Source organism: Pseudophryne corroboree, unplaced genomic scaffold (genome assembly GCF_028390025.1).
Source record: "Pseudophryne corroboree isolate aPseCor3 unplaced genomic scaffold, aPseCor3.hap2 scaffold_381, whole genome shotgun sequence".
In the NCBI taxonomy this organism is placed as follows: domain Eukaryota; kingdom Metazoa; phylum Chordata; class Amphibia; order Anura; family Myobatrachidae; genus Pseudophryne; species Pseudophryne corroboree.
Genome location: NW_026970029.1, coordinates 540,147 through 553,952, shown reverse-complemented (window position 1 = coordinate 553,952; position 13,806 = coordinate 540,147).

The window sequence follows — 13,806 nt, the reverse complement described above, 5'->3', positions numbered from 1 at the left end:
CAATTGCTGGTGAATGTCTCCACGGAGGAATTGATTATAATTAATTTTGATGATCATCATCTTCTCCACATTTTCTGGAAGTAACCTCGTACGCCGATTGCTGACAAGGTGAGCGGCCGCACTAAACACTCTTTCGGAGTACACACTGGAGGGAGGGCAACTTAGGTAGAATAAAGCCAGTTTGTGCAAGGGCCTCCAAATTGCCTCTTTTTCTCCACCATTCTTTCAAAGGTGACAGAATCATATGCAGTGACAGTAGACGACATGTCAGTAATCGTTGCAAGGTCCTTCAGTCTGGACCAGATGTCAGCACTCACTCCAGACTGCCCTGCATCACCGCCAGCGGGTGGGCTCGGAATTCTTAGCCTTTTCCTCGCACCCCCAGTTGCGGGAGAATGTGAAGGAGGAGCTGTTGACGGGTCACGTTCCGCTTGACTTGACAATTTTCTCACCAGCAGGTCTTTGAACCTCTGCAGACTTGTGTCTGCCGAAAAGAGAGATACAATGTAGGTTTTAAATCTAGGATCGAGCACGGCGGCCAAAATGTAGTGCTCTGATTTCAACAGATTGAATCCTGGTTAAGCAAATTAAGGGCTCCATCCACAAGTCCCACATGCCTAGTTGAATCGCTCTGTTTTAGCTCCTCCTTCAATGTCTCCAGCTTCTTCTGCAAAAGCCTGATGAGGGGAATGACCTGACTCAGGCTGGCAGTGTCTGAACTGACTTCACGTGTGGAAAGTTCAAAGGGTTGCAGAACCTTGCACAACGTTGAAATCATTCTCCACTGCGCTTGAGTCAGGTGCATTCCCCCTCCTTTGCCTATATCGTGGGCAGATGTATAGGCTTGAATGGCCTTTTGCTGCTCCTCCATCCTCTGAAGCATATAGAGGGTTGAATTCCACCTCGTTACCACCTCTTGCTTCAGATGATGGTAGGGCAGGTTCAGGAATGTTTGGTGGTGCTCCAGTCTTCGGCATGCGGTGGCTGAAGGCAGAAAGTGGCCCGCAATTCTTCGGGCCACCGACAACATCTCTTGCACGCCCCTGTCGTTTTTTAAATAATTCTGCACCACCAAGTTCAATGTATGTGCAAAACATGGGACGTGCTGGAATTTGCCCAGATGTAATGCACGCACAATATTGGTGGCGTTGTCCGATGTCACAAATCCCCAGGAGAGTTCAATTGGGGTAAGCCATTCTGCGATGATGTTCCTCAGTTTCCGTAAGAGGTTGTCAGCTGTGTGCCTCTTATGGAAAGCGGTGATACAAAGCGTAGCCTGCCTAGGAACGAGTTGGCAATTGCGAGATGCTGCTACTGGTGCCGCCGCTGCTGTTCTTGCTGTGGGAGGCAATACATCTACCCAGTGGGCTGTCACAGTCATATAGTCCTGAGTCTGCCCTGCTCCACTTAACCACAGACAAGTGGACATTGGGTACAACTGCATTTTTTAGGACACTGGTGACTCTTTTTCTGAGGTCTGTGTACATTTTCGGTATCGCCTGCCTAGAGAAATGGAACCTAGAGGGTATTTGGTACCGGGGACAAAGTACCTCAATCAAGTCTCTAGTTGCCTCTAAATTAACGATGGATACCGGAACCACGTTTCTCACCACCCAGACCTGAGTTATCCGCTTTGCAGCAGGATGACTGCTGTGATATTTCATCTTCCTCGCAAAGGACTGTTGGACAGTCAATTGCTTACTGGAAGAAGTACAAGTGGTCTTCCGACTTCCCCTCTGGGATGACGATCGACTCCCAGCAGCAACAACAGCAGCGCCAGCAGCAGTAGGCGTTACACTCAAGGATGCATCGGAGGAATCCCAGGCAGGAGAGGACTCGTCAGACTTGCCAGTGACATGGCCTGCAGGACTATTGGCTCTCCTGTCTAAGGAGGAAATTGACACTGAGGGAGTTGGTGGTGTGGTTTGCAGGAGCTTGGTTACAAGAGGAAGGGATTTAGTGGTTAGTGGACTGCTTCCGCTGTCATCCAAAGTTTTTGAACTTGTCACTGACTTATGATGAATGCGCTGCAGGTGACGTATAAGGGAGGATGTTCCGAGGTGGTTAACGTCCTTATCCCTACTTATTACAGCTTGACAAAGGCAACACACGGCTTGACACCTGTTGTCCGCATTTGTGTACAGGATGCATACCTTCATGTCACCATTTATCCACCTCATCAGGCGTAACTCAGATTTGCGGTACAGGACTGTCATTGCCAATTTCAGACGTTGCTGTTTGGTCTCTCCATGGCCCTGAGAATTTTCACCAAGGTAATGGCGGAAATGATGGTGCTCCTGTGCAAGCAAGGTGTCACAATTATCCCGTACTTGGGCGATCTCATAAAAGCGAGATCAAGAGAGCAGTTGCTGAACAGCGTATCACTTTCACTGAAAGTGTTACAGCAACACGGCTGGATTTTCAATATCCCAAAGTCGCAGTTGATTCCTACTACTCGTCTGTCTTTCTTGGGCATGATTCTGGACACAGACCAGAAGAGGGTTTATCTCCTGATAGAAAAGGCCCAGGAACTCATGACTCTTGTCAGGAACCTATTGAAACCAAAACAGGTGTCAGTGCATCACTGCACTCGAGTCCTGGGAAAGATGGTGGCATCATACGAGGCCATTCCATTCGGCAGGTTCCATGCGAGGACTTTCCAATGGGACCTACTGGACAAGTGGTCCGGGTCACATTTACAGATGCATTGGTTGATCACCCTGTCCCCCAGGGTCAGGGTATCACTCTTGTGGTGGCTGCAGAGTGCTCACCTTCTCGAGGGACGCAGATTCAGCATTCAGGGCTGGATCCTGGTGACCACAGACGCAAGCCTCCAAGTTTGGGGAGCAGTCACACAGGGAAGAAATTTCCAAGGTCTTTGGTCAAGTCAAGAGACTTGTCTTCACATCAACATCCTGGAACTAAGGGCCATATACAATGCCCTACGTCAAGCGGAGACCTTACTTTGCGACCAACCGGTTCTGATCCAGTCAGACAACGTCACCGCAGTGGCTCATGTAAACCGCCAAGGCGGCACAAGAAGCAGAGTGGCGATGGCACAAGCCACCAGAATTCTTCGCTGGGTGGAGAATCACGCAAGCGCACTGTCAGCAGTGTTCATTCCGGGAGTGGACAACTGGGAAGCAGACATCCTCAGCAGACACGACCTACATCCGGGAGAGTGGGGACTTCATCAGGAAGTCTTTGCACAGATTACAAGTCGGTGGGAACTGCCACAGATAGACATGATGCCGTCCCGGCTCAACAAAAAGCTACAGAGGTATTGCGCAAGGTCAAGAGACCCTCAGGCAGTAGCTGTAGACGCCCTAGTGACACCGTGGGTGTTCCGGTCGGTCTATGTATTTCCTCCTCTTCCTCTCATACCCAAGGTGTTGAGGATAATAAGACAAAGAGGAGTGAGAACAATCCTCATTGTTCCAGATTGGCCACGGAGGACCTGGTATCCGGATCTGCAGGAAATGCTCACAGAAGATCTGTGGCCTCTCCCTCTAAGACAGGACCTGTTGCATCAGGGGCCCTGTCTGTTCCAAGACTTACCGCGGCTGCGTTTGACGGCATGGCGGTTGAATGCCGGATCCTAGCATTCCGGTTGAGGTCATCCCTACGCTGATAAAGGCTAGGAAGGATGTAACGTTAAAACATTACACCGTATATGGCGAAATTATGTTTCTTGGTGTGAGGCCAGGAATGCTCCTACGGAAGAATTCCATCTGGGCCGTTTCCTTCACTTCCTACAAACTGGAGTGAATTTGGGCCTAAAATTAGGCTCTATTAAGGTCCAGATTTCGGCCTTATCCATTTTCTTTCAAAAAGAATTGGCTTCTCTTCCAGAAGTTCAGACTTTTGTAAAAGGAGTGCTGCATATTCAGCCTCCTTTTGTGCCTCCAGTGGCACCTTGGGACCTTAACGTGGTGTTAAGTTTTCTAAAATTACACTGGTTTGAACCACTTAAAACAGTGGAGTTAAAATATCTCACATGGAAGGTGGTCATGTTATTAGCCTTGGCTTCGGCTAGGCGAGTGTCGGAATTAGCGGCTTTGTCACATAAAAGCCCATATTTGGTATTCCATGTGGATAGAGCGGAATTGCAGACCCGTCCTCAATTCCTACCAAAAGTGGTCTCATCTTTTCATATGAACCAACCTATTGTGGTGCCTGTGGCTACGCGTGACTTGGAGGATTCCGAGTTACTTGATGTGGTTAGGGCTTTGAAAATTTACGTGGCCAGGACGGCTAGAGTCAGGAAAACTGAAGCGCTGTTTGTCCTGTATGCAACCAACAAGATTGGTGCCCCTGCTTCAAAGCAGGCTATTGCTCGCCGGATTTGTAACACGATTCAGCAAGCGCATTCTATGGCTGGATTGCAGTTACTGAAATCGGTCAAGGCCCATTCCACGAGGAAAGTGGGCTCTTCTTGGGCGGCTGCCCGAGGGGTCTCGGCACTACAGCTGTGTCAAGCTGCTACTTGGTCGGGTTCACACACCTTTGCAAAATACTATAAGTTTGATACCCTGGCTGAGGAGGAACTCATGTTTGCTCAATCGGTGCTGCAGAGTCATCCGCACTCTCCCGCCCGTTTTGGAGCATTGGTATAATCCCCATGGTCCTTACGGAGTCCCCAGCATCCTCTAGGACGTTAGAGAAAATAAGATTTTAAACCTACTGGTAAATCTTTTTCTCGTAGTCCGTAGAGGATGCTGGGCGCCCGTCCCAAGTGCGGACTACTTCTGCAATACTTGTATATAGTTATTGCTTCAATAAGGGTTATGTTATAGTTGCATCGGTCCTGCACTGATGCTATGTTGTTTTTTCATACTGATAACTGGGTAGTTTATCACAAGTTATACGGTGTGATTGGTGTGGCTGGTATGAATCTTGCCCTGGATTAACAAAATCCTTTCCTCATACTGTCCGTCTCCTCTGGGCACAGTTTCTCTAACTGTGGCATAGAGGGAGGAGCCAGTGCACACCCAGAACTAAAGTCTTTCTTAAAGTGCCCATGTCTCCTGTGGAGCCCGTCTATCCCCATGGTCCTTACGGAGTCCCCAGCATCCTCTACGGACTACGAGAAAAAGATTTACCGGTAGGTTTAAAATCTTATTTTCTACTTTATTCTTTTCTATCCTAGTTTATTACGACCAACTCTCATCCAAGGAGTTTGATATTCTACTACCTGCATGCAATTTAAATTGCTTAAATTGTTTATATGGTTGATTTGTCCTTCACAATCCATAATCTGCAACTTGGATGTACTTGTGTCATTGAAAATCTTATAATAAAAATGTATATACAGATACTCAACCTGTATATTGAAAAAAAAAAGTTATAAGACATATGCATTCAATATTTGAAGAAACAAAATAAAATAAAGCTATCTATTGGGTTTCACTAACAAGCACATTGGAAGACTTGACTACTGTTAAAAGACATGCATTACATGGTATAGAGCCACAAACCACAATGTAGTAAAATAAAAACAAACTTACATGTGTATCAAACCTATGTGAGGCTTACATTGATAGTGCAAGATCAACACTCTATCAACTGTGCAAACTAGACTGCACATAAATGCCATAAATGTCACGCAGCCGTCACGGCCCGCCCCCATACGGTCCGGTCATGTCTGCGTTGTCCTGACTGTGCCCCCAAAATGGCGGCACAACGCCGCTGGCCCGACTCCTCCTGCCCAGTGACCGCCTCTGCCTGTCAATCAGGCAGAGGCGCTCACTGGGCAGAGATGCTGATCGCATCTCTGGCATGTGCCGGTGCACTGCGGCACCAGCACACACGCACTTCAGACCTGATCTCCTGTTGTGTGAATATGCACAGCAGGGATCAGGTCTGAATTAGGCCCTATATACAGCTGTCAGTAAGGCAGGGATGTGCTGCTGCCAGTGAGGCAGGGATGTGCTGCTGGTAGTGAAGCAGTGATGTGCTGCTGTCAGCGAAGCAGTGCTGTGCTGCTGTCAGCGAGACAGGGATGTGCTGCTGTCAGCGAGGCAGGGATGTGCTGCTGTCAGCGAAGCAGGGATGTGCTGCTGTCAGCGAAGCAGGGATGTGCTGCTGTCAGTGAAGCAGGGATGTGCTGCTGTCAGCGAGGCAGGGATGTGCTGCTGTCAGCGAGGCAGGGATGTGCTGCTGTCAGCGAGGCAGGGATGTGCTGCTATAAGTGAGGTAGGGATGTGCTGCTGTCATTGAAGCAGGAATGTGCTGCTGCAGTGAGGCAGAGATATGCAGCCCACTATCTCCCTATCACCCCTGCCTGAGTCACACACTTTCCCTGTCACCCCTTCCTCAGTTTCCTGGTGGTCTCCCATCCAAGTACTAAAACCAGGACCAACACTGCTCAGCTTCCATGATCAGGAGAGATTGGGCAAATCCAGTGTGCTGTGGCTGTAGATGAGCTCGTGGTTTCTGTTAGAGCTCTTCTACTTCTAACTTCTGGTACATAAAAGAATATGTGTAAAAATTAAATGTACAGTACCAAGAAAAGGGTGTTGGTAGTTTAAAAACACCTAAAGAATCTGATAATACATGGATGGGAGACTGCTTGGTAGTAACAAAGTCCAATACTGCTTTGCTTCAAAGATCAAATGAGATTGGGCATATCCAGTGTGGTGTGGCTTTAGATAAGCTTTGTGGTTTCTGTTAGAGCTCTTCTACTTCTAACTACTGGTACATTAATGAATATGTATAAGGTTGTAGTTTATCCAATATCCCTTTACTACATTACCTCCCCCCCCCCATCCCCTCCCCTCCCCTCCTTATAGCTTCCTTTGTTCTCTCCTCCTCGTGTGTGCGTTATTTGTTTTCTCATATGTCCTAGAGGATGCTGGGATCACATTAAGAACCATGGGGTATAGACGGGATCCGCAGGAGACATGGGCACTTTAAGACTTTCAAAGGGTGTGAACTGTCTCCTCCCTCTATGCCCCTCCTCCAGACTCCAGTTTTAGAATTGTGCCCAGTGAGACTGGATGCACTACAGGGGAGCTCTACTGAGTTTCTCTGAAAAGACTTATGTTAGTTTTTCTTATTTTCAGGGAGGCTGCTGGCAACAGTCTCCCTGCTTCGTGGAACTTAGGGGAGAGAAGTATGACCAACTTCTAGTGAGTTCAATGGCTCTGCTTCTGGCTGACAGGACACCATTAGCTCCTGAGGGTGCTGATCGCTGGGTACGCCTAGATGCCCACTCCCGTAGCCTGCCATCACCCCCTTACAGAGCCAGAAGTCAGAAGACAGGCGAGTAGCAGAAGAACAGAAGACTTCTTCTCCAGTGACGGCATTCTGAGGTACCACGCAGCGAGCGGAATGCTGTGCGCCATGCTTCCACACAAACACAGGCACTGCAGGGTGCAGGGCATGTGGGTGGGTGGGGGGGGGGGCACCCTGGGCAGCATAAATTCCTCACAAAAGGCTGGCAAAAGTGGACATTAGTGCCTGGGCACTGTCCTTACCCCGCCAGCGTAATTAATTATTTGTTTCTGAGCGGGACAGAAGCGTGCCATTACAGCGGCGGGGCTTCTTCCTCACCTCACCAGCACATCTATAGAGCGTTACAAGTCTATCACTATAGAGTTTATTATTTCCCAGACTGTGTACTTTTGGCGCTGGGTTGTGAGCTGAAAAATCCTCTCTGTCCCTCTGACAGATTTACTGTAGGTCTATCCCCGATAAGCCGATGTGTCTGTGGGTACTTGGTACATGTGTGTCAACATGTCGGTGGCTGAATGTTTTTCCCAAGAGGAAACTATATTAGGAATGCAGACATATGATGGTGGCCCTGTTGGCACCACCAATAACTGACTGGGTGAAAGTTTCAATAATATCAGAGTGAGGTTGGATAAATCTGTGTCCCAGACACAGACGTAGAGAATAGATGTGATGTTCATGGCTATGCTTCTTTTCCCTCAGGCCCGCAAAAATGTTACTACACACTGATACTGACTCGGATACTGATTCCTATGTCGACCATAATATTTCCTGATTAGATCCAATATTGGCAAGGAGCATTCAGTACATGATTGTGGATATTAAGGACATATTAACATCACTGAGGACCCTGCTGTTCCTGACAAAGGGGTCTATATGTATGTATATATAGATATATAATGAAAGCTGATGTAACGTTCCTCCATCTCTGTTTGAGAAAGTCTGGGCCAGCTCGACAAGATGGTTTCAAATCCCCAAAAGGTTTCCGATTGTTTATTCATTTCCTGCTGCGGACAGAATAAAGTGGGAGTCACCCCCTGTTCTGCACGGGGCCCTGTCACAAATCCAGCGGATCATATGCAGGAAGCTACATTATTTCTAGTTATGTAACCACGGGTACATTACTTAGACCTGCCATTACATGCGCATGGGTGAGTAGTAGTATTCAAGAATTGGTCGAATACCTTGTCTTCCGATATAGATATCTTGGAGAGATGGGATACTCCTTACGTTGGATCATATCAAGGACACTGCAGCATACTTACGACTGCAAGGGATATAGGACTCTTGAGTTCACGGGCCAATTTCATGGCAGTCTCGGATAGGAGGGCATTGTGGATTCACCAAGGGAATGCTGATGCTGACTCCAAGAAGAAAGGGAGTCTCTTCCCTATGAAGGTGAAGCCTTGTTTGGCAACGGCCTAGTTAATTTGATCTCGGCAGCTCCCGCAGGTAAGTCAACCTTCTTGCCTTATGTTCCCTCTCAACGGATGAAGACGCATCATTGTCTAACGCAGTCATTTTGTCCCAATAGATATGCAAGAAGTTAAGATTCCCCTTTCTTTGCAGGTAGAGGAAGGAGAAGAGGGAAGAGGTCTGTAGCCTCTTCAAGATCGCAGGAGCAGAGATCGTCCTCTGCTTCTGCCAAATCCACTGCATGACGCTGGGGCTCTCTTGCAGGAGCCCGCACCAGTGGGGGCACGTCTAAAACACTTCAGTCAGTTCTGGATTAATTTGGACCTGGACTCGTGGGTTTTACAAATAGTGTCCCAAGGGTACAAACTAGGGTTTCAAGACGTTCCCCCTCACCGATTGTTCAAATCGGCCTTAGTCAGCAGGGAGAAGGTTTTTATTCAAGCCTCTTCGTGCTCCCGAAGCCGGACGGCTCAGTCAGACCAATCTTAAATCTGAAATCCCTCAATTTCTACCTGAAGAAATTCAATTTCAAGATGGAATCTCTCAGGGTAGGGATCTCCAGTCAGGAGGAAGGAGATTTCATGGTTTTGGTAGACATAAGGATGCCTAATTACATGTTCCCGTTTAGCCACTGCATCAAGCTACCTGAGGTTTGCAATTCAGGATTGTCATTACCAATTTCAGACGTTGCCGTTTGGTCTGTCCACGGCTCCGAGGATTTTCACCAGGGTGATGGTGGAAATGATGGTTCTCCTTCGCAAGCAAGGAGTCACAATTATGCCGTACTTGGATGATCTCCTGATAAAGGCGAGATCCAGGGACCAGTTGGTGCAAAACATCTACTCTCCCTGACAGTTCTTCAACAACATGGTTGGCTCCTAAACTTGCCAAAATCGCAGTTGGTCCCAATGACGCGGTTGTTGTTTCTGGGAGTCATACTGGACACAGAATAGGCTTTCTTCCAGTGGAAAGGCTATGGAGTTCCAGAGTCTGGTCAAACAAATTCTGAAACCAGCAAGAGTGTTAATCCATCAATGCATTCTGTTGCTGGGGAAGATGGTTGCGGCCTACGAGGCCATTCAGTTTGGCAGGTTCCATGCCAGAGTGTTCCAGTGGGACCTGTTGGACAAGTGGTCCGGATCCCACCTACACATGCACCGGAGGATAATCCTGTCTTCCAAGACCAGAATCTTACTCCATTGGTGGCTGCACAGTTCTCACCTCCTAGAGGGGCGATGGTTCGGGATCCAGGACTGGATCCTAGGGACCATGGATGCAACCCTCCGAGGCTGGGGAGCAGTCACACAGGGGGAAAACATCCAAGGAAGATGGTCAAGTCAGGAAAGTTTTCTCCACATAAATGTTCTGGAGTTAAGGGCCATTTAATAACTGCAGGCACAGTACGCACTGGGACGGGTGCCCAGCATCCTCTACGGACTAAGAGAAAAGGATTTACCGGTAGGTATTAAAATCCTATTTTCTCTAACGTCCTAGAGGATGCTGGGGACTCCGTAAGGACCATGGGGATAGATAGGCTCCGCAGGAGACATGGGTACTTTAAGAAAGACTTTAGTTCTGGGTGTGCACTGGCTCCTCCCTCTATGCCCCTCCTCCAGACCTCAGTTTGATACTGTGCCCAGTGGAGACTGGGTGCTTTTCAGGAGCTCTCCTGAGCTTTCTGACAGAAAGTATTTTGTTAGGTTTTTAATTTTCAGGGAGCACTGCTGGCAACAGACTCCCTCATCGAGGGACTGAGGGGAGAGAAGCAGCCCTACTCTCTGAGTTGCAAGGTCCTGCTTCTTAGGCTACTGGACACCATTAGCTCCAGAGGGATTGGTACGCAGGATCTCACCCTCGCCGTCCGTCCCAGAGCCGCGCCTCCATCCCCCTTGCAGAGCCGGAAGATAGAAGCCGGGTGAGTATGAGAAGAAAAGAAGACTTCAGAGGCGGCAGAAGACTTCATAATCTTCACTGAAGTAACGCACAGCACTGCAGCTGTGCGCCATTGATCCCATACACCTCACACACTCCGGTCACTGTAAGGGTGCAGGGCGCAGGGGGGTGGGGGGGCACCCTGGGCAGCAATATAAACCTCTTTTTGGCAAAAATATAACACATATACAGCGGGGCACTGTATATATGTATGAGCCCCCGCCAATTTTACAGTTTAAGCGGGACAGAAGCCTGCCGCCGAGGGTGCGGGGCTTCTCCCTCAGCACTCACCAGCGCCATTTTTTCTTCACAGCACCGCTGAGAGGAAGCTCCCCGGACTCTCCCCTGCTTATACCACAGTAGACAAGAGAGTTGAAAAGAGGGGGGGGGGGCACATAATTTGGCGCAAATTACATGCTGCAGTACTACTGGGCAAACATTAAGTTACTGTGTATTCCTGGGTTATATAGCGCTGGGGTGTGTGCTGGCATACTCTCTCTCTGTCTCTCCAAAGGGCCTTGTGGGGAAACTGTCTTCAGAAAAAGCATTCCCTGTGTGTGTGGTGTGTCGGTACACGTGTGTCGACATGTCTGAGGAAGAAGGCTATATTAGAGAGGAGCAGGAGCAAATGAATGTGGTGTCTCCGCCGACAGCTGATTGGATGGATATGTGGAATGTTTTAAATGCTAGTGTAAACTCATTGCACAAAAGATTAGACAAGGCTGAAGCTTTGGGACAGTCAGGGTCTCAACCCATGCCTGATCCTATGTTGCAGGGACTGTCAGGGTCTCATAAGCGCCCACTATCCCAGATTGTTGACACAGATACAGACACGGATTCTGACTCCAGTGTCGATTACGATGATGCAAAGTTACAGCCAAAATTGGCAAAATCCATTCGATATATGATTATGGCAATAAAAGATGTTTTGCACATCAGAGAGGAACCCCCTGTCCCTGACAAGAGGGTACATATGTACAAGGTGAAAAAGCCTGAGGTAACCTTTGAGGGGGTCACATGAGCTGAACGAGTTATGTGAAAAAGCTTGGGAATCTCCAGATAAAAGACTGCAGATTTCCAAAAGGATTCTTATGGCGTATCCTTTCCCATCAACGGATAGGTTACGATGGGAATCCTCCCCTAGGGTGGACAAAGCATTAACACGCTTATCCAAGAAGGTAGCCCTCCCGTCCCAGTATACGGCTACCCTCAAAGAGTCTGCTGACCGCAAACAGGAGATTACCCTGAAGTCCATTTATACACATTCAGGTACCTTACTCAGACCGGCAATTGCGTCGGCCTGGGTGTGTAGTGCTGTAGCGGCATGGACGGATACCTTATCTGAGGGGATGGATACCCTAGATAAGGATACTATTTTATTGACCCTGGGGCATATAAGAGATGCTGTCCTATATATGTGTGTATGCAAACTACAGGTGGTGCTGCAGGGCTCACACCCTTTTACTTGTCTTGTAGAGCAACTCTGGAGCTGTTTCTGGGTCCAGCTGCTGCAAGAAATCAGCTTGAATGCTTCAGGGGCTGGGGCATGGCCAACATGAGCCCACACTGATGGGGGGTGGGGGTGTATAAAGCGATTTAGGGGTCATCCAAGCGCAACCCCACAAAGGCCGCCATGCCCTGCGTGACCCTTTTCTCTTTTCATATGCAGACGAGGGTTGCAGCCAACTATGCCCACTGCTTGGATGACATCACTATATGCAAATCCATCTGCTGCAGGCCTTCCCCCAGGAATGCTTGCAGTAGTTGTTGCATTTGGTTTGTTGTTTGGGGGTGCTTCAGTATTAGGCAGCCTTCTGCCCTCCCACATTCGTCTGAAAATGTGTTCTCCCTGCAGTTGTTGTTCCCAGATGAGAGTTCCCTTGTGCTTCCTCAGTTGAATCTCCTTAACTTGACAGGGGTGTGCCCGAGCAGCCGCCCTCCACAGCCCTATCCCAACACATACTTATCTTGCATATGAGATCTCTTGATCATGAAGATAGTTCTCACAGGGTGAGGTTCATCCATTACATTTTAAAGTAGGAAGGTACAAATTACATATTCAAATTACATATATGTGCTGGATTCAAATGTTTTCCCCCCTTCCTTTCTCAATTGTGCCCATCAGCAGCTATTCTAATGTTGCTGCCAATGGGTGTGACGCATTCATTTCTTCTGTGGGGTACACTGGACTCCACAAGGATTCACATTGTATATGTACACCAGAGTAGGATCTTGATCTGAGGCACCAACAGGCTCAAAGCTTTTGACTGTTCCCAAGATGCTCAGCGCCCCCTCCTCTATAACCTCGCTTCCATGAACAGGGAGCTCAGTTTGTAGTTGGTGCCTTCAGTAGCAGGCCACTTAACAGGGGGCTGCCTCAGGCAGCCTATTCTTAGCTATTAATTTTGGCAAGAAAAGAAGAACTTTTTTTATAAGAATCTACAAGGGCTGCAGCAGGCTAGGTCTAATAGACCTCTTTACTGCAGCTCCATCACTCCCAGTGGCGCAGTATACTCCCGTGCCCCGGTTGCTGGGTCACTGCAGCGGAGGCTCCGGTTTCTTCCTAAGGTCAGTCACACACACACCGCCCTCCGGGATCACGAGGCCGCTGATGGGGGCGGGCCGTGTGCGCACTGGCGTGGACACTGATTACTGGGCAGCCGCTCCACTAGCCACCAGGGACAGTTAAGGAGCACAGCTCTGGGGTTTTTTCTCCTATATTAACCCCATTTTGTACTACCCGCAGTGCATTGTGATAGGTAATGGGGCCTAATTCAGGTTGGATCGCAATCCAACTGCAAAAACTGCTAAGAGCATACGCATCCGCCTGCATTTTCTGCGGCACCCCGCAGATAATGCGATCACCTCTGCCTGTGAATCGGTGAAGGGGGGGGGGGGGGGGGGGGGGTCAACAACACTCCATTTCCAAGTCGGAGATGGAGCGGTGCGGGGGCACGGTTTCAAAATGGGGTCGGCAACGGAGAAACAGGAGGCGTGGCCAGAGCAGCTGCATGACATCACATGGGCCGGACTCTGCCAGTGGAGCCCCAGCGTCATGAGGTAGATTTTGTAGAGGCCGGGGAGGACTTCTGTTCCTGGGAACTAGCTGTGTTGTGCAGCTTTATTCCTCTGCCCCTACCTCTGGCAAGAAAGGACGCACCTCGCACTTTCTTGTTTCTTTGTGACCGAAAGGACTGCATTTAATGCGGAGCTTTCTTATGCTGT